The sequence below is a fragment of the Macaca thibetana genome, chromosome 16 (assembly GCF_024542745.1).
Source record: "Macaca thibetana thibetana isolate TM-01 chromosome 16, ASM2454274v1, whole genome shotgun sequence".
In the NCBI taxonomy this organism is placed as follows: domain Eukaryota; kingdom Metazoa; phylum Chordata; class Mammalia; order Primates; family Cercopithecidae; genus Macaca; species Macaca thibetana.
Genome location: NC_065593.1, coordinates 28,358,725 through 28,378,228, shown reverse-complemented (window position 1 = coordinate 28,378,228; position 19,504 = coordinate 28,358,725).

Sequence of the window (19,504 nt, the reverse complement as noted above, 5' to 3'; positions counted from 1 at the left end):
CTGCTTACTTACCAATAACCACAAAGCACATGTGCACACTCTCTTCCTCCTTTTCTTCCTCCCTCCTCCCCTCCCATACTGCTAGAAGCACCTAACCATGCACTCTCTAGAAACTGTGCCAACCACACCTGCATCTGAGCATGCCTTTGGCAAGGGCATGGTAGAATTTCCAAGCTGCCAGATGCACACAAGCACATCACTGTGCATCCAGTAGGTGGTTTCTGGCTGAGATTTAGAAGCATTCTTATCTCATCAGTGACTCACGCCATCTCACCCACTTTGTGCTGATTCTGCTTTCTGACTAGGTCCCATAGGCAATCTGTTTAGGCCACAACAAGGGGTGCCAGATTCCGCAAATAAAAAACAGGTCACCCAGTTAAATTTAAATCTCAGATAAACAACAAATAATATTTTAATATGAGGATGTCCCAAATATTGTATGGGACGTTCTTATACTAAACCATTGTTATTTATTGATCTGAAATTCAAATTTAACTGGGCATCTTGCACTTTATCTGGCAACCCAAACCACAGCAGACCAGCAGAGAAACAACTCTGGGGCAGCAGACCTTAGCAAGCCCCTGGAACCATGCTGGGGAGCACTGTCCCTTCCAGGCCAGGGCAGAGATAGGATGCTTTCTGCTCCTTCTGCTCAGAAGAGCTGAATGGAGGTCCAGTTCTGCGCACAGGGTGACAGCATAAGGTGGGTGGAAGAGGTGGGCTGGGACAGACAAGGAATCCTCCGAGCAGCTCTCACAACCCAGCAGATGCTCCCCAGTCACTTCCAGCCTTCCAGATGATTCCTCCAGCCCTTCTGGTAATGGGATGATTAAGATGACCTGGACAGGCAGGAGGAGGTGGAGGGCTGGGAGAATGAGTCACCCTCTGGGGGCTTTGAGCCTCTTAGCTCTCACAGTAGTAGTCTGCCTGTGGTGTAGAACCCCAGTTCTAGAATATCTGTGCTTTGGTGCTCTGGCTGCTGCACTGTGACCCCAACCTAAAAGTACCCTCTGCCACCCACACACTCAAAATCTCCCCAAACTCTGCCCATTTCTTAATTTTGTTTTAACTTTTCCTTTTCTGCCAGTGATTGTACTGGTTGTTGGGAATTCAATCCTTTAGCAATCTGTCAATCAATCAACAAGTAGTAGTAATTGAGTGCCTACTGTGTACAAAATATATGGTCATACCAGTAGTAGAAACAAAGGTCTGTCCCCCAGGAGCTTATAATCAAACCAGGAAACAACAATATGATTATGTGGGGGAAAAATGAGCAAATGACAAGATGGTTCTGACATTTATGAAACATCCACTAGACATCTATTCTCACGTCGGGTGCCAGAGACATGGAAAAGAAGGCCAGGAGTTCACACTGTATGTAACTGTATGTCACTGTATGTAACTGTATGTCACTGTATGTAATACTCTGTATTTCCCAAGAAATACATAGTCATTGGCATCCACAGAGAAGGGGCCCGTAACCCAGCCTGGGCACTTAGGGAAGGTTTTGCTGAGGTGGCGAGGCCCAGACAGTCTCTGGAGAGAGAAGCAGAAGTCAATTTGGCTAATGCAGCCACAGGGAGATGCTCCCTCTCCCAGTGTCCCCTTGAGATCTCTGAATATTTAATTCTGCCTCCTCCATTCATTGTGCAATTAGATGGAGAAAATCTTTTTCACCAGAATTTCTTCTGTTGAGAGACCACCAAACTTGCCTGGAAAATATACTTGGATAATCTGTTTCAATGTAGATTGTGAAGAGAGATTCTGAGAGCATACTTAAGCAACAAAAGATGATTTTCTAACTGCAATGTCTGAATCAAGAGTGTTGGCAGCCAGATTTGCTTTGCATTGAAACCTTGGCTTTTCTTAAAAGATTGTTAATTTGTTCAAGATCTGGCCTCAATATGTCCTATAGTTTCAAGTAGAAACACCCGCCCTGAAGAACCTAAACACCAACCTTCAACATGGGCACACCATTCCTACCCTACCCTCTGTGCCAACGATAAGTATAATGTTATGGTCTTTGGTCTCTGTGGCTTTACATCATAGTGCCATTGTCTACAGAGTTGGAATTCGACAGCCCCATCAGTACATAATTTTGAGCACATCTCAAAATATGTATATGCATTTTTGCATAAATTGTTTATATGGACCACATTTCCAATAGTTTGTGAAAATAATAAAACATGCACAAAATAGAAACTTTCAAACAATGAGGAAGAGATGAAATAAACAATATCTGCTTAAAATTTTTTATTGACAAAACCTCATGAATGATATTATACACTTAGATATTTCAAAGAGTCATTTTAACAATTGCAGCTTTTGGGGCTTTTTCTTTTTGGACCTGATTAGATCAGGGTGATTTTTAGCCTAGAAATCTCGCTGATGGTGAGAGACCACCAGGAAGATTGTTGTGCTTGCGTTGCTCATGTCATTTTCAGCTCACGGTTTCTTACAGGAATCTTTTGAAGCCACTTGTCTATTTTGCAAGGGTTGATTTAACTAAAACTCAATAATATATTGTAAAAATCCTCTTTGCTGGGAACACGTGAACTGAATCCATCACAATATATCTGCAAGTTAAATAAGAGGGGAGCTCTGCTCTGTCAACTGTCCATTTCTTGGACTTTTTCCCACTCTTCTCTGGATGCTCAGGGGCCATATGTGACACTTGGCTGCCTGACAATGGGCCAGGTGGAGGCACTAGTGTCAATGTGTATATGAAATATGTGAGGCTTAATTTTACATTTTTAGATCAGAGTAAATGTCAGCAGGAATTCTCATTTTATCTTCTCAGCTCTCATTGGATCATGTTGTATACTCCACTTTGGAAACTACCAAACTGCAGGGTGGGGCATATTGAAACAAGCCAAGGAATCACACGAATGAATGTTTCAGTATCAGTTGTGAGGCATGCAATGAAGGAAAACCCAGGCTGCTGAGACAGAGAGCATAGACTAGGAGGCTTTGACTTTGACTGGGAGGCCAGAGACCACTTCCTTGAAAAGGTCAATTGAGCTGAGATCCAAACACAAAACATACTTTCCCAGGTGAAGAGTCAGGGAAGAGATGTCTAGATACAGGAAGCAAGCAACATGTGTAAGGGCCCTGAGGTTAGAGGAGGCAGAGTCTACCAGGGCAACTGCACCGAGGCTGACGTAGTAAGTGTACAGAAAGTGAGGTAGGTGATAGCATCAGATAAACCTTGACTCCTCTTAGACAGGGGGACTTTTATAGGATGCATTTCAAAGGAGGTGCTGGGAAAATACCCCAGGATGAAGAGAGGCTGAGAGGTCAGGGAAAAACAACAGTAAAAGCAAAGAACTCACTCAGCCCTGGTTGAGGACAGGTTTGGGGCAGCTGGTGGTAGACGGCGCCTGAGGGACTCTGAGGAGGGCTGCCCTGAGCACACTGGGATTCAGCTGAGAACATTTGGAAGAGATTAACAATTAATGAGAGATTAATAATGAGAGAGGGCAGTGGAGTGTGCAGGGAAGGGCACGGATCCATTGACAGCAATCACAGTTGCTGATAAAAACTCAAACCCGCTGTCCATTGACAAGTCTTTCCGTTGTTTTAAAATTATAGTCTGTGTCCCCATACCCCCACTTCTGCATTAAATTATAAATTAGTTCCCCTACCACATGGTACTTACATACAGCTCAACTTAACTCTGCCATGAACCTCAAGGCACAGGGAAGACTTTCAAAATGAAATATAAATTGTATTTTAACCTGCATTTAATTACTACCACCTTACACTGAAGGTCTAAAAAGAAGACTCTATAAGCACACTTTAGCACGCATGTACTTCTATGAAGATTGGAGAAGAAAAAAACAAACTATGGCATTAGCCTCAGTTACATTTAATGAGCAAAACACACTTCTTCACTCTGGGTAAACATTTTTGGATCCACTGAAAGCCATTTACAAAGCTCATACTGAGAAACTAATATTTACACTGAGAAATATTTATGGTCTTAGAGGGAGGCAACATTGTGTAGGCAAAAGGGCAAGGATTTTGGAATCAGACAAACCCTGATTTGTCTCACATCCCTCCATTACCTGCTGTGTGAACCTGGAAAGCTTGGATAAGCTCACAAAGCCTCAATTTTCTCATTTGCAAAATGGGGGAAATATACTTACCTTACTGAGTTATTATGAAGATGAAATGAGATCGTGAACCTGAGTGACTGATGTCTCTCGTGCATTGAGTTCTCTGTCCGTGTGTGTGTGCGCAGGTGCACGTGAGTGCGTGTGGAGACCTGTTGCATGGTGTCACCTAACAAGAGTTAGCAAAAAGGCCACAATTGGCAGGTCTTCCCCCTTTACATTTCACTACAACCCGGGTTGAATACGAACCCTTTTGAAAAATATTGAACTTCTTTAACTTTACAGCTCTTATATTTGTGACCTGCTTGCTGGTATGTGACCTTAAGAAAGCTACTTAAATGCTTCTTGTTTTATCTTACATATTCTTGTAATTACCCTTAAATTCTGGGAGGAAAAGAAAAAGACAAGTAGGAAGAAAGAAGGAAGGAAAGAAGGAAGGAAGGAAGGAAGGAAGGAAGGAAGGAAGGAAGGAAGGAAGGGAGGGAGGGAGGGAGGGAGGGAGGGAGGGAGGGAGGGAGGGAAGGAGGGAGAGAGGGAGGGAGGGAGAGAGGGAAAAAACAGAAGTAAAAATGAGTCGAGCTTACTTCATGTTTTGTTTTATTTTTATTTTTATTTATTTATTTTTGAGGCAGAGTCTTGCTTTTTCACCACCCAGGCTGGAGTACAATGGCATGATCTCGGCTCACTGCAACCTCCACCTCCCAGGTTCAAGCAATTCTCCTGCCTCAGTCTCCAGAGTAGCTGGGATTACAGGCACCCACCACCACACCTGGCTAATTTTTGTAGTTTTAGTGGAGATGGGGTTTCACTTTGTTGGCCAGGCTGGTCTCAAACTCCTGACCTCAAGTGATCTGTCCACCTTGGTCTCCCAAAATGCTGAAATTACAGGCGTAAGCCACCATGCCTGGCTTGAGTAGAGCTTACTTTTATCAGACTCTGCTCTAAATTCATAACACATCCTTCGTTTAATCATCACAATAATCCTATGAGGTAGGAAGCACTTCATCTCTACTTTACAGATGAGAAAACTGAGCTTTGGCTACCTAATTGCGGTGTGACTTGAGGCAAGTGGCTTAACTTCTCTGAGCCTCAATTTTCTCACTTTTAAGATGAAAGTAATAATGATTTTCACCTTGCCAATTTTTCTGGTGAGGATTAAATGATATACATAGAAGATCCTTGTTCTGCCATAATACATAGTAGGAAGTATTATTTCTTAAGAAAGAAGTGAGCAAGAATGGTCTCATTCTTCCCTCCCAAGAGTCTTGCTGGGAGAACGAAGGTAGGAATGAGTAGAGGGGGACAAAGTGAAGTAAAGCCTAACCAGGCAGGGACCTGTGGGTTACAGTGGATGAACAGATACCAAGGTAAGTTCTATGGTGGTTTTATTTCTGCTGCCATTCAGTTTTCTGCCAGAGCCCTCTCCTCAGTTCCCACAAGTGTACTGGGACAATCAAGAAAGGCCTGACTTTCTCCATCAGAATATCTCCAGGACTTAATGCCACATGGAAAATCAATCAAACAGCATGACTGGGCTGCAAACGAGTTTTCACTTCCCAGTCCTCACACTATTTCTCCAAATCAGTTTCCACTTCTCCATGCTAGCAGAGCATAAAGCAAAGCTCAGATATCATTTCCCAACTACTCTCCCCTGACTAAACTTGAGGTTCTGAAGGAAGGACACTAGGCTAGGAAGAAGATAGGGAAACTGAGGCCCAGAATCATTCATTGTCTTGCCCAAGGCCATGCCACTAGACTTGACGGGGGAACCCATTTGGTTACACAACTTTAGGGTGCTCTGTTTCCATTTATTCTACAAAGATGGTGGTCCTTGTCATTGTGCAACGTGGCAGCCCTAAGCGAGGCAATCAAGGGTGGATCCAAGTCTTTAAACTCCTAGTGTAGTGCTCCTTCCACGATGCAAAAGGAACTACCTTCTGAAGAATATAATGCACATAAGGGTAGGAACTATTTTCTGAGCTTCGGGTTTCTAAGATCAGGGTGCTAGCTTGTGAGACACTAGCCCAAGTTAGCACAGGGTGCTTGCTCTTGGAGGCTGGTGCTAAATGTGGCTCAGCACCAGTCAAGCGAGGGGGTAAAGGAAAGGAAGGTACGGCTGTGTAAGACAGCAGCGGGGGCAGAGGGAGTGGAAGGGAATCAGCTTGACTTCTCCCCGGGAGCTGGCTCAGAGTCAGAATGTGGCTAGCAGAGTCTAACTGGAAAATCTCCAACAGGCCAGATAGTGAAGGGCAGGTTGGTGAAACCTTAAGATAGAGGCTGAGCTCAAGACTAAGGAGCCGGGGGCCAAGTGTAAGGTGAGGTGGGCTTGGTGCGTGGAAAGTGGACTTGTTGGCCGAGAAGTGCCGTGCAGCTCTCAACGTGTGGCTGCAGTGGGAGGGCAAAGTTCAGGAATACAGTGATGGGCCGCATAACGACGTTTCAGTCCATGATGGACCGCATATACGACAGTGGTTCCATAAGATTCTAACAGAGGTGAAAAATCCTTGTCACCTACTGATGTGGTATCATAGCGCAGCATGGGACACATATGTTTGTGGTGATGCTGGTGTAAACAAACCTACCGTGCTGCCAGTTCGGTAAAAGCACAGCACATACAATTATGTACAGTAAATTATACTTAATAATAATAAATGATTATGTTATTGGTTTATGTATTTATTACACTACGCTTTTCATCATTTTAGAGTGTACTCCTTCTACTTATTAAAAAAAAATGTTAACTGTAAAATAACCTCAGGCAAGTCCTTCAGGAGGTATCCAGAAGAAGGCATTGTTATCATAGATGACAGCTCCGTGTGTCCTGCCCCTTGCCAGTGGGACAAGCTGTGCAGGTGGAGGACATTGATGATGATATTGACGATCCCAACCTTGTGTAGGCCTAGGCTAAGGCATGTGTTTATGTCATCATTTTTAACAAGAAACCTTAAAAAGTAAAAATAATAAACAATTTTTAAAACAGAAAAAAGTTTCTAGAATTAGAATATAAAGAAAATATTTTTCTACAGCTGTACAATGCGTTTGTGTTTTAAGCTAAGTGCTACTACTGTAAGAGTCTTTTTTTTTTTTGAGACAGAGTCTTGCTCTGTTGCCTGGGCTGGAGTGCAGTGGTGCGATCTCTGCTCACTGCAAGCTTTGCCCACTGGGTTCATGCCATTCTCCTGCCTCAGCCTCCCCAGTAGCTGGGACTACAGGTGCCCACCACGTCACCCAGCTAATTTTTTGTATTTTTTTTTAGTAAAGACGGGGTTTCACCATGTTGGCCAGGATGGTCTCCATCTCTTGACCTAGTGATCCACCCACCTCGGCCTCCCAAAGTGCTGGGATTACAGGCATGAGCCACCATGCCCCCCTAGGTGTATCATTTTTAATCATTTATGTTATATCTTTACTGTATCTTTTCTTCGTTCAGATACACAAACACTTACCATTGTGTTACAGTTGCCTACAGTATTCAGGACAGTGGCATACCGTACAGGTTTGTGGCCAAGGAGCAATAGATTCTCCCACATCGCCTGGGCATGTGGTAGGCTGTACCACCGAGGCTTTGTAAGCACACTTTGTGATGTCTGCACAGTGATAAAGTCGCCTAATGACACATTTCTCAGCACGTAGCCCTGTCGTTGTTAAGTGGCTCAGGACTGTACTAAGAAGGAGCTGGAGTGGAAGGGGTGGGTTTGAGGATCTCGAGTCAAGCAGAGCAACTGTAATGTAATGAAATGCTTCAAGGAACTACAGAGGTGAGAGACAAGACAGGAATATTCCCTGGCTGAGTCACCAGCCAGTCTTCCTGGTGTCCACGCTAAGACCCTCCGCCCTGCGTGCTGCTGTGGTCTGAGTGTGTGTGTTCCTCTGAAATTCACATTGAAACCTATTCCCTATTGTGGTGGGATTAAGAGGTAGGGCTTTAAAAAAAATTATTATTTTATTTTTATTTTTGAGACAAAAGTCTCACTCTGTTGCCCAGGTTGGAATACAGTAGCAAAATCTCAGCTCACTGCAACCTCTGCCTCCCAGGTTCAAGCAATTCTCTTGCCTCAGCCTCCCAAGTAGCTAGGATTACAGGTACCAACTACCATGGCTGGCTAATTTTTAAAAAAATTTTTTGGTAGAGGCGGGTTTTCACCATGTTGGCCAGGTTGGTCTCAAACTACTGGCCTCAAATGATCCGCCCACCTCAGCCTCCCAAAGCACTGGGATTGCAGGTGTGAGCCACAGCTCCAGCCAAGGTGGGGCCTTTAGGAGAAGATTGGGAGGTGAATGGGATGCATGCCCTTATAAAGGCATTTTTGCCCCTTCCACAGTGTGCGGACACAGAAGAAGTCACCATCTGTGAGAAACAGGCCCTCACCAGACACAGAATCTGCCAGTGCCCTGATCTTGGACTTTCCAGCCTGTAGAACTGTGAGCACTAAATTTCTGTTGTTTACAAACTACCCAGTGTGAGGAACCCCAATAGACCAAGACACATGCCTGCTCTCCCATTCCAGAGCAAACTGCTGCCTTAGGTGGAGTAACAGAGAAAGGACAAAATCAATGTCTGAAAGGCTTTTTTTAAACCACACACTAACACCTCATGAAGGAGGACTGCACAAACTTTCCCCACATGCCAAAAGGAATTTGGATTCCTATCCTTCGCTTCCTGGCTCACTCAAGATCATCCAGCCTTTTGACGAGCGCAGGGGCCTCTGTCCCTCTCTGGTTTAGTATCAGACTTAGTTGTCTTGTCTTGCTTTTCACTGTGCTCTGGTCTCAGGCCACTTCCAAGGAGTAGCAAATTGGACTGAGCCCAGATGGAAGCCCAGGCTCTGAGCAGCATGTATGAGATGGAATAGCAGGCTCAGGTGAGGGCTCAGGTGAGGGCTCAGGTGAGGTCTAGGCAGGCCTTCAGCCCAAAGTCTTTGTAATGGTTTGCATCTCTGGACTGGCTTATAGTAGTAGGCAGAGAGCATGTGTCCCAAGTAGTAGGAGCTAATTATATCCCTGAGGAGTTGTTGGAAGAAGACAGCCAAGCCCACACTTCCTCCAGGCTCTGATTAACTTGAGAACACCTCCCTATATTCTGATCATGCCTTTATTAGATCGCAGTTGGATTCCAACTAAGTTTAATCCAGCGTTTGCTTTTCTAAACATCCTGGAGATGACAATTATGCAGCAGAGGTTTTTTTGTTTTTTTTTTAGAAACTGCCAAAGGTGTCTGAGGCAACTGACTTGGAACTCTGATAATCATATTGCTTGTTTTGATATAAGCTTTCGGGGGAGCTGGCCCAGAAGTTTCTGCCAAAATCATTGCAGACTGCTCCCACCTTCCATTCCCCAAGCACCTCATTTAGTTAAGTGATTTTGTCTCCTTCAGGTTGCTCTGTAATTGGGGTGATTATTCATTCCTATCACGAGACAGAACTGAGAGGAAGAAGCTGGCTCAGGACCCCCAATACTCTGTCCTGCTTCCTGCTGAATTTTATCACTTTCCTTGCTCTGTCTGAGGGCTTGACTTCTGAGATGTGAGGAGTCGGCATAGGGTTGGCCAGTCCCAGCTGCCTCATGGCCCCTCAGAACAATGGCTCCATTGTCATAATGGAGTCAGGCCTGGGGAGAAAGGCAGTGGGAACTTCGCTTGCCAGCCAGCCAGAAAGATGCAGTAACCGCATCCTAGCCAGTCTGTGTGTTGCATCTTCCAAGCACCACAGCCCAGGATGGGGGGTTTGGACCACTCTCTCTTGCAGACTGGGTTGTGAGTGCCGAGCAGGCGTTCCCAGCGAGTGTCATTCATAAGGAGAATCGGGGGGGCCTGCCATGTCAGAGCATATGATCAGGAGAGCACACGTGAGCTGCCAGAGGGGCATTTTCTATCTCAGACGTTCATCCAAGACCTCTGTCTCCCTAGCCACTCTGCCCATCCTCCCTGTCCTCATGGTTCCAGCATGGTCATCTTGCTCTCTGTATCTGCTTCAGGTTCCCAGCCCATGTTCAGATGAACCATCAAGACATCTTTCAGTGGCTTACCCATATCTGAACAATCCTCTTTCCCAACAACACCTTCACAAGACTCCTACCTCTTCACAGCCTTTTGATTTCAGCAACACTCAGGGTTATTGAAAAGAGAGTTTGTCTAGGGCTTTGGCCCCATGGAAAATAAGCTTGTTAGAGAAACAAGTAAGCAAACAGATGATTATAACTCAGGAGGGGATAAAGACCCTCCGCAGGGGAGCACAGGGTGTTATGAAAACACAGAGGAGGAACACAAGACACGGGCTTGGAGGTTCCAGGAGGCCTTCCTGGAGGAAAAGACTTCTAAAATGAGACTTGAAGAAGGAATAGGGAGCATATTCCAGACGGAGAGAGTGGCATATGGAAAGCCTCGGAGCAGAGGTTTTCGGGCAGGCTTGGAGGTGCCCACTGAGTGCAGTGGGCATACATCAGACTTGCTGGGGCGGACCCTTGCAGACATGCTTTGAGTTCTGTTCCAGAAATAGGAATGTGTTGGTCTTAGGCCATTCACAATGTTGGGGGACAAGGACATACTTAGAGATAAAAGCAAGCCAAGAAGCTGATGCTTTAATGTGAGAATTGAGCCTATGACCTTATTTCCATTAACATGGTCTTCATGTCATTTATAAAAAGTCTCGTGTCAATCTGATTCTGTTTCTCTCTCTCTCCCTCCCCCTCTCTCTCTCTGTCTCTCTCTTTTTGGAGAGTATATGTTCTTTACTTAACCTTTATCTTATTGTTGAAGATTTAAGTCATTTCTCTATGTGTGTGGTTTTTTTTGTTTGTTTTGCTATAATCCCATAATATGATTATGAGCTTCTCTGAGCATAAAGCCTTCCCTCTCAGGTTTAGTTTCTAGGAGAGACTCTCATGACTAGATCTTCTGGGGTAAATGTTACAGATATCCTAAGGGCCATTTCTACTTCCAGTATGCCATGCTGCTTCCAAAAACAAACAACAGAAAACATATATCATAATACTATCCCCCCAAAACTCAGAAGTGTTGACACTTCTGAATCAGGAATCAGATCGCTGAGTTAAATCTTCAACCCAACTTGAGAAGCTTAAAAGAAAGAAAACTTCTCTCTCTTCATGATAGATATAGAAAACTCATTAAGATTTTTTTCTACATGGGGACTGAACAGAAAGAACACTCAATATTCAATTTATTGCATCATGGTTCATCATTACTCTATTATTAGAATCAACCATGATAGCAGTAATCACACCCAGATCTGAACAGGATGGACTAGACAGCGTAATTAAGGGACAGGGTCTCCTGGAACAGTCATGCAATTCAAGAATGTTCAGATGGAGTTGTTAGCCCAAGATAGACAAGCAAGACTGTGAAGCCCAAGAGCAAATTAGAGATTGCAGTGTCAGTGCTTGGAGCTGGGGTGGGTAGGAAATTGACACAGATTAATTCCAATGGCAACTAGAAGGAATGCAGTAGGCAGACCATTCTTCAGCATCTAGGAAGGTGGATGAATCTGAATCAGAGCAATAGCCCAGACAGACTTCTGGGATTTCTGGCATTAGGAATTGAGAAATTGGTGGGAAAAATTGGAGAAACAGGAAGCAATGACAACATGTAAGGCATTGTGCCAGCTGCTTTAGAGACCTAACTCTCACAGTAATCTCCAAGGCAACGAAATTACTCCAGTTTTACAGGTAGGCTTAATTGAGGTCTGTAGAGCAGAAGGGCTTTTCCCTAGGCGCCAGGTCTGTCTGGTGCTTTGACAACACTGTGATGAAGGTAGAATCATCTAGAACTAGAAAACTATTCTAAGAGGGCTACCACTTGTCCCAGTGTATGAGGTGTGGTGGATCCAGTGGGGGATTGAGAGAGGAGCCTGTCAAGACACTGTTCAAGACTGCTTTTTCAAGACTTAGGAGGTCTTCTTTTTTTGTTGTTTTATTTTTTTATAGAGATGGGTCTCATTCTGTTGCCCAGGCTGGTCTCAAACTCCTGGTCTCAAGTGATCCTCCCACCTCAGCCTTCCAGACTGCCAGGATTATAAGCATGAGCCATGGTGCCAGCCAAGCCATCTTCTTTTTGACCAAGAAAAACTCATTCTATGGCTGGCTTAGCATCCTGTAGAGCTTCTTGTGGCCTGTTTTACCACATTCCCTAATTTTTCTGAATTGTACTTCATTTAGTGTGGACTTATTTCTGGTAAACTTGGGAGTAATTTTAGTCTCAGAGCGCTGGGTCCCAAAGGAAAGTCAGCTAATTGTGCCAAACACATTGGCTTCAAGACTCTAAGAGATGCAAAGATGTTTTACACAATGGTGTCTACAAAATAATGTTGCCCTTGCCTCCCAGGCCTATCTCATCATCTGACATCACATTGCTAGACCATGGGAATTCCAAGAACTCTTCTGAAGAAGGAAAGTGTGTCACTCCTTGAGATTTTATGTCTTACAGATCGGGAGTAGGTTATTGATTAAGGCTCAGAGCCAAGAAGCCAAGCACAGAGCTACAAAGGCCTCCTGGTCATTCCTTACACAGTTCAGATGTGCTTAGGGGAGAAAGAGCTGCTCAGAGTTTCTGTTAAAGAGGAAAAATGTTGAGCTTCACTTCTGCTTCTGCAAATTATTGGTCTCCTCTTGACCTCTGTGCCCTCAACTAAAAGCTCTAGTGAGCTCTTTTGATGTGCTCACTTTCCTTCAGGGACTGGGGGAAGGAAGAGAGATTCTGCACAGCTCCAGCTCCTACTAAGTACCTTGTTCTACCCAGACAGCACCTTACTTTATCATTACAGTACCTCTCTGAGGCAAATATTGATAGATCCATTATGTAGATGAGAAAAATGAGGCTCACAGAGAATATTAAATTTAGTAGAAAGGACTGCATGCATGGATTTTGATGGACCTGAGATCAGTTCCAACTTTTTCACTTTCTAAACTTCAGTTTCCTCATCTGCAAAAAGGGTGTAATGTTTGCCTTTCTGGGTTGTTTAAAGGAACAAATGAGATTATGTACACAGATTGTCCTGCACAATGCCTACATATTTCAGGAAATACATAACCCTTAGTTATCACATATTTAAATAATAATGATAATATTTACAGATCATAAGTGGTAGAACTAAGTCCTCACCTCAGCTCTGGGGGGTTCCAGATTCCATGTTTCTTCTTCTATATCACAAGTTCTGAAATGAAGCAAATACTTCCTAATTAAAAGACCGGGAAGGTGGCCAAAGCAGTCCATTGCTTCCTTAGGCTTCTGGGAAACTGGAACTTCAGAAACTAATAAAAGAACAATACCAAATGCCTGAGATGGGAGATCATTGACTGGCCTGGAGCCAGGCAGACAAGAAGGTGTAATTGACCTAGCTTCTGTTCTGTGAGGCTGAGGGCAAAATACTCATTCCAGGAGACTACACCAGTTAAGCAGTTTTTAAATTGCATGGAGAAAGAGTTCCCTCTACCCCAGTAAATAATATGTGCTGAGCTCCTAAAATTTTTAGATCTGTTATACATTGTTTTATGTAATCCTCCCCCCAAAACAGTGAGGTCAAATGATGATAAATACTAAAGGACAGAAAGGATATAGGAGAGGTGCCAGGTGGGGGTGATGCTATTTTAAATGCCATAGTTAGGGAGCCTCACTGATTAGGTGGCGTCAGAGCAGAAATCTGAAGGCAGCCCCTTTGCCAATAGAGAACAGGGAAGAAGGCCAGCAAGCTCTTCTCCACTATCTGAATCTCCAGTTTCCTTTACCCTGGAAATCACGACAATGGTTCCATCCATTTGAATAAAGCTTAGGATGTAAAGCCTTTTGTAGTGCAGCACTTTATCTTTATAACACCCTTGAGGGTCAAAGATGTTATTATCTTTTTTAGAACATGTAGCTAAGGCATGAAGAGAGTAAAAGCATACCAAGATCATTTGCCAGGAAATGGCAGAATTGGAATTGGATACCAAATCTCTTGATACCAACCCCTATCCCTTTCAGTTTTACCAGGCCAAGTGTGTTTCTCACCCCCTGGAATTTGGTCCTTCAGGTCTCTGGTGGTCTAGACCATATTTCCTCATCAGTCTCTGGCAGTGCTATTGGTGTGCACCGGAGAATTTGTGAAACAGAGGCACACATGCAAACTGCATAAATGCTGCATTCCTCTCACTGCCAAGTCAGCAGCTTCCCTGAGACAGGAGGCAGGGTCTCCTCCCACCTGTATTGCAACTTGGATCAGCAACAGAGTTGAGGGGTGACTGGCCCTGGCTTTCTCAGGTTAGGCCAGCAGGAAAGCAAATAGCAGAAGGAAAGATTCTATAGTTGTGATTAAAAGCATGAGTGCTGGAGCTGGAAATTACAATCTCATCTCTGCCACTAACGTGTGACCTTATGCAGGAAAATTGAACTGTCTGCACCTCAACTTCCTCATCTGTAAATCAGAGTAATACTATAATCTGCCCACAGAGTTATTGCGAGGATTGAATAAGATCATGTACATAAAGTGCTTAAAATCTACCTGGCAGATAACTACTACTCAAGGCATGTTGGCTACTATTAATGCCTCTTGTACAAGAGCTTGAGGTGGATCTGAAGACGTTTAAGTGTCCTAGGCCTATTCAATCAGAATCTCCAGGCAGAGTCCAGCAAAAAAGCAGCCCTCCCGTCTCTCCTGTTTTGGATTAGGCTCTTGCACACATGGGGCACTTACAGAAAGACTGAGAGCAGCCTCTGTTCCTCTTCACATCCCTAGATCCTGATCCTATTGTCCTAGGACCTAAATATCAGCCCCAATATCTTATTTTCCATTCTTGCTGGGAGTCTGTTAGAACCCAGGGAAACAGGAATTTTGGCAGCCTCCCCATTTCACAGATGGGCAGACAGATGAGGCCCTTCTGTTACAGCAGCACTCACTCACACACACGCATGCACATGCACACACGCCTTTCTGGGATTCCTGCCACACCACAGCGGGATGATGTGTTGGCTTCTTCCCCATCTGCCTCCGAGTGCAAACTTTCCCAGAGCAGTTTGTCCAGGAGTGGGAGACTGTATTCTCCACCTCACTCTCTTTTGTCACATCCTTTTTATTTCTCTGATGTCTGATTGGCTTGAAGAAGCTGTCTGCAAGTTGGAACTGAATTGAGTTAACTGGTCCAGACAGGGACATGGCTGCAGCTGGAGCATGTGTCTTACTGCCCACCTCTCTCCACAGCAGACTGCCGGCTTCTTGAGGACAAGCTCTGCCTGATGCAACCTTGCCATATGGTGCAGAAGTACGAGCATGGGCTCTAGAGGGGGCAGATTCAAACCCTTGCTGTCCTGATGTGTGGTCTGAAATGAGTGGTGTAAGTAAGCTCTCTGAGGCTGCACTAGAGGAAGCATCATTCCAGCTGCCTGGTGGTGAGTCCTAATTGACTGAATTTGCAATTTACAGCGCTCACAGGGCAGCTTGCGAATGCACATCAAGACGAGTGGCGACTGTTCTAACAGAACTGTCAGTGCTGGAATTTTACATTTGGATCCATAATAAATGGTTTCTTTTTTGTTCTTGGTACCTTTTAAAGCATTTTTTTTTTAATTTTGAAATAATTATACACTCGCAAGACACTGTAGAACTAATACAAAAAGTTCTATATACTTATCACTCACCCGGCTTCTCTCAACACTTTATATAACATAACAAATAATCAAAACCAGGAAATTGACAGTGGCACAATACACTTAACTAAACCAATACAATTAGCTAGATTATAGACTTTACTCAGATCTCACCAGTTTAGCAGACACTCGTGTGTGTGTGTGTGTGTGTGTGTGTGTGTATGTGTGTGTGTTTATACAGAATTTTGTCACATGTGTAGATTTTGTTCCCCTTTAATTTTAAAATTAAACTTTCTACCTTAAAATACTTTTAGATTTACATGCAGCTGTAAGAAATGATAAGAAATAGTGCAGAGAGATCCCGTGTGCCTTTTACCTAGTTCACCCTAATGGTAACATCTTGCAAAACTATAGTACAATATCACATCCTGGACATTGGCGTTGACACAGTCAAAAGGTAGAATACCTCTATCACCACAGCCCCTTCTCTTCCACTCCTCAGTCCCTACTAAACTCTTGGGAGTCACTAATCTGTTCTGCTTTTTTGTAACTGTCATTTCAAGAATATTAGATAAATGGAATCATGCAGCATGTAACCTTTTGAGACTCTTTCTTTTTTTTTTCCACTCAGCATAAATCTCAGGCAATTCGTCCAGGTTGTTTGTGTATCAGTAGTTTGTTCCTTCTTATTGCCAAGAAGTATTTTATAACATGGAGACACCACAATTTGTTTAAGCATCCATTCTAGGACGTCTGAGTTGTTCCAGGTTTTCGCTATGATGAATAAAGCTGCTATCAACATTTGCGTACTGATTTTTGTGCGAACGTAAGTCTTCACTTCTCTGGGATAAATGCCCAGAGGTGCAATTGCTGGGTCATATGGTAGTTGTGTGTTTCGTTTTTTAAGAAATTGCAACTTTCCGGGGTAGCTGTGGCATTTCACATGTTCGCCAGCAATGTCTGAGTGATCCAGTTTCTCCCATCCTCGCCAGCATTTGGAGTTGTCACTCTTCTTTTTTTACTTTATTCATTCTGATAGATGGATAGTGATCGCTCACTGTGGTTTTAATTTGCATTTTCCTAATAGCTAATGATGTTGAGCATCTTTTCATGTGCTTATTTGCCATCTGTATATTCTCTTCAGTGAAATGTCTCTTTTTAACTTTTGTCCATTTTCTCATTATATTGTTTGTTTTTCACTAATGAGTTTTGAGAGTTCTTTACATATTCCAAATACTAATCCTTTGTCCAATATGTAATTTGAAAGGATTTCCTCTCATTTTGTAGCTTGTCTTTTTTCCCTCTTAAGAGACTCTTTCAAATAGCAAAAGGTTTTAATTTTGATGAAATTCAATTTATCAATTTTTTCTTTATGGACCACGTTTTCAGCATCAAGTCTCAAACAATTTGTCTGTTTTTTCTAAGTTTCATAGTTTTACCATTTACACAAAAGTCTCTGATGCACTTTGAGTTAGTTGTTCAAATGAGGCTTAGGTTGAGTTTCATCTTTTGGCCTATGGATATCCACTTGCTCCAGCATCATTTGTTCAAAATCTATCTTCTTTTACTGAATTGCTTCTGCAATTTTGTCAAAAATCTGTTGGACATATTTGTGTGAGTCAATTTCTTTGTTCTTTGTTCTGTTTCACTAATCTGTGTGTCTATTCCTCCACCAATACTGCAGAGTTTTGATTAACGTAGCCGTGTAATGTCCTGAAATTCAAAAGACTGATTGCTACCACTTGATTCTCTTTTTCAAGATAATTTTAGCAACTCTAGTTACTTTGCCTTTCCATACACATATTAGAATAATCTTATCTATTCCTAAAAACATACCTTACTAGGATTTTCATACAAATTGCATTAAACCTGTATGTCAATTTGGGAATAACTGATATGTCGAGTTTTTCAATCTGTGAATATGGTATGTCTCTCCATTTTTCAGATCTTTCATTTCTCTCATCAGCATGGGTAGTTTTGAACATACAAGTCAGTCCTGTACATATTTAGATTGTAATTATTTTATTTTTTGAGCAACTATATTTTATTCTACATTTCAATGCCCATGTGTTTATTGTTAGTATACAGAAATACAATTGATTTTTGCATATTGATCTTGTCTTGCAACCTTGTTGAATTCACTGATTAGTTGTAGAAGGTTTTTTTGTGGATTCTTTGGTACTTTATATGTAGACAATCATGTAATTTCAAATAGGGTTAGTTTAATTTCTTCCTTTCTGACATGTATGCCTTTTATTTTCTTTTCTGGCCTTGTTGCACTGGCTAGAACTTACAGAACGATGTTGAATGAGTGGTGAGAGTGGATATCTTTGCTTCCACATCTTAGGGGGAAGGTATTCAGTCTTTCAGCATTGAGTATGTTAGGTATAAGTGTTTTGTAGCTGCATTCTATCAAGTTAAGAACAGCCCCTCTATTTCTATTTTTCTGAAGTTTTAACATCATAAATGGATTCTCAGAATATTTTTTAACAATACAGTTTTATAGTGTCTAAAGATGAAAATCATTCAAACATGACTTTTCCTAAAATTGTACGTGTGAGTTGAATAGCTTCATAGACCACAGTTATGTGGATGAATCAACAATAAGCTCAAGTGCAAAGACTGAGAGTTCTTCATTCTTCTTAGGTCTGGCTAGTACCCCACATTGCAACCTCAGAGGCACAGCCCCCATTGTATTTGACACAAATAGAGACCCTAGAGTTTCACAGTGCAGGCTGCCCGTGTAGAATGTGTTCACTGCGGTTTCTAGATGACCCTGTCTTACAAAGACCCTTTCCCACATAAGGCATTTGCAGATTTGAGGCCCCAGGCAGTCATCTTGTTTGTCTTCTACTTATTTATTCAATATATTGTTACTAAGTCCTTCCTATATAACGTTGATTGTTCAGTGAACAACACGCCATGTGCTCATCTTTTAATAACCCAGGCAGGGGGTGTTAGTGGCTCTAGTAAGGACAATGCACTGGAAAGGACCAGAAATTGTTAGATGTCATCATAATGCTTGCTGCCTCCTCTCAGAGAGACCAAGTGAGCTGCCTAACATCCCACACCTTCCAGAGCTGGGAAACAAGCCACAGTGCATTTGGTTTTTAAGTGTGGTCCCTCAGAATTACATGTGGCTGCCACCAGATGGAGCCTCCCTCCCCAGGCTCCGCTGGACTCTGTTCATCTTGATAATACTACATTCACCTCATCTTCAACTCACAGCTCAGAGGCAAAAAGGAAAGGAAGACAGTTAAGAAATACATCTTGTGATTCATGATGGGGAGTATCCTCACATGCCAAGCCCAGAGAGGAAACCAGGAAGCGACTATTAGATTACTGGTGACAGGTATGGGGGTGGCATGTCATACCTCCCTGGTGTCTGGAATCCACGACCCTTCTCCCAGGGAGGCAGGAGTAAGAAAGCCTCGGCTATCCACAGGGCACCTCAATAAAAGCAGTGCACTATGAGCAGTAGCCGAGACAATTCCCTCAGCCCTCTGGCTCAGCAGCCAGCCATGCACCCTGCTCTTATTGGGCATTTTCAGGCCATTAAGTAGATCGATCAATGACAATTATCTTTGGCTTTCATTTTGCCTATCCTCTGTCTGTCATTCTCTAGGCTTTAGAGTTACTGAGAAGGATACACATTTATACACATAAGCACAGATACACACATGTGCACAGACACACACACTCATGCGTGAACACACATGCAGCAGGGCAGAGGCCATCAGAGTGGGTGACCTGGGGCCTCAGCCCTGCTGGTCTGCCCTTCATCATCAGGTCCTAGACCTCCCTACTGCAAGCTACAGCA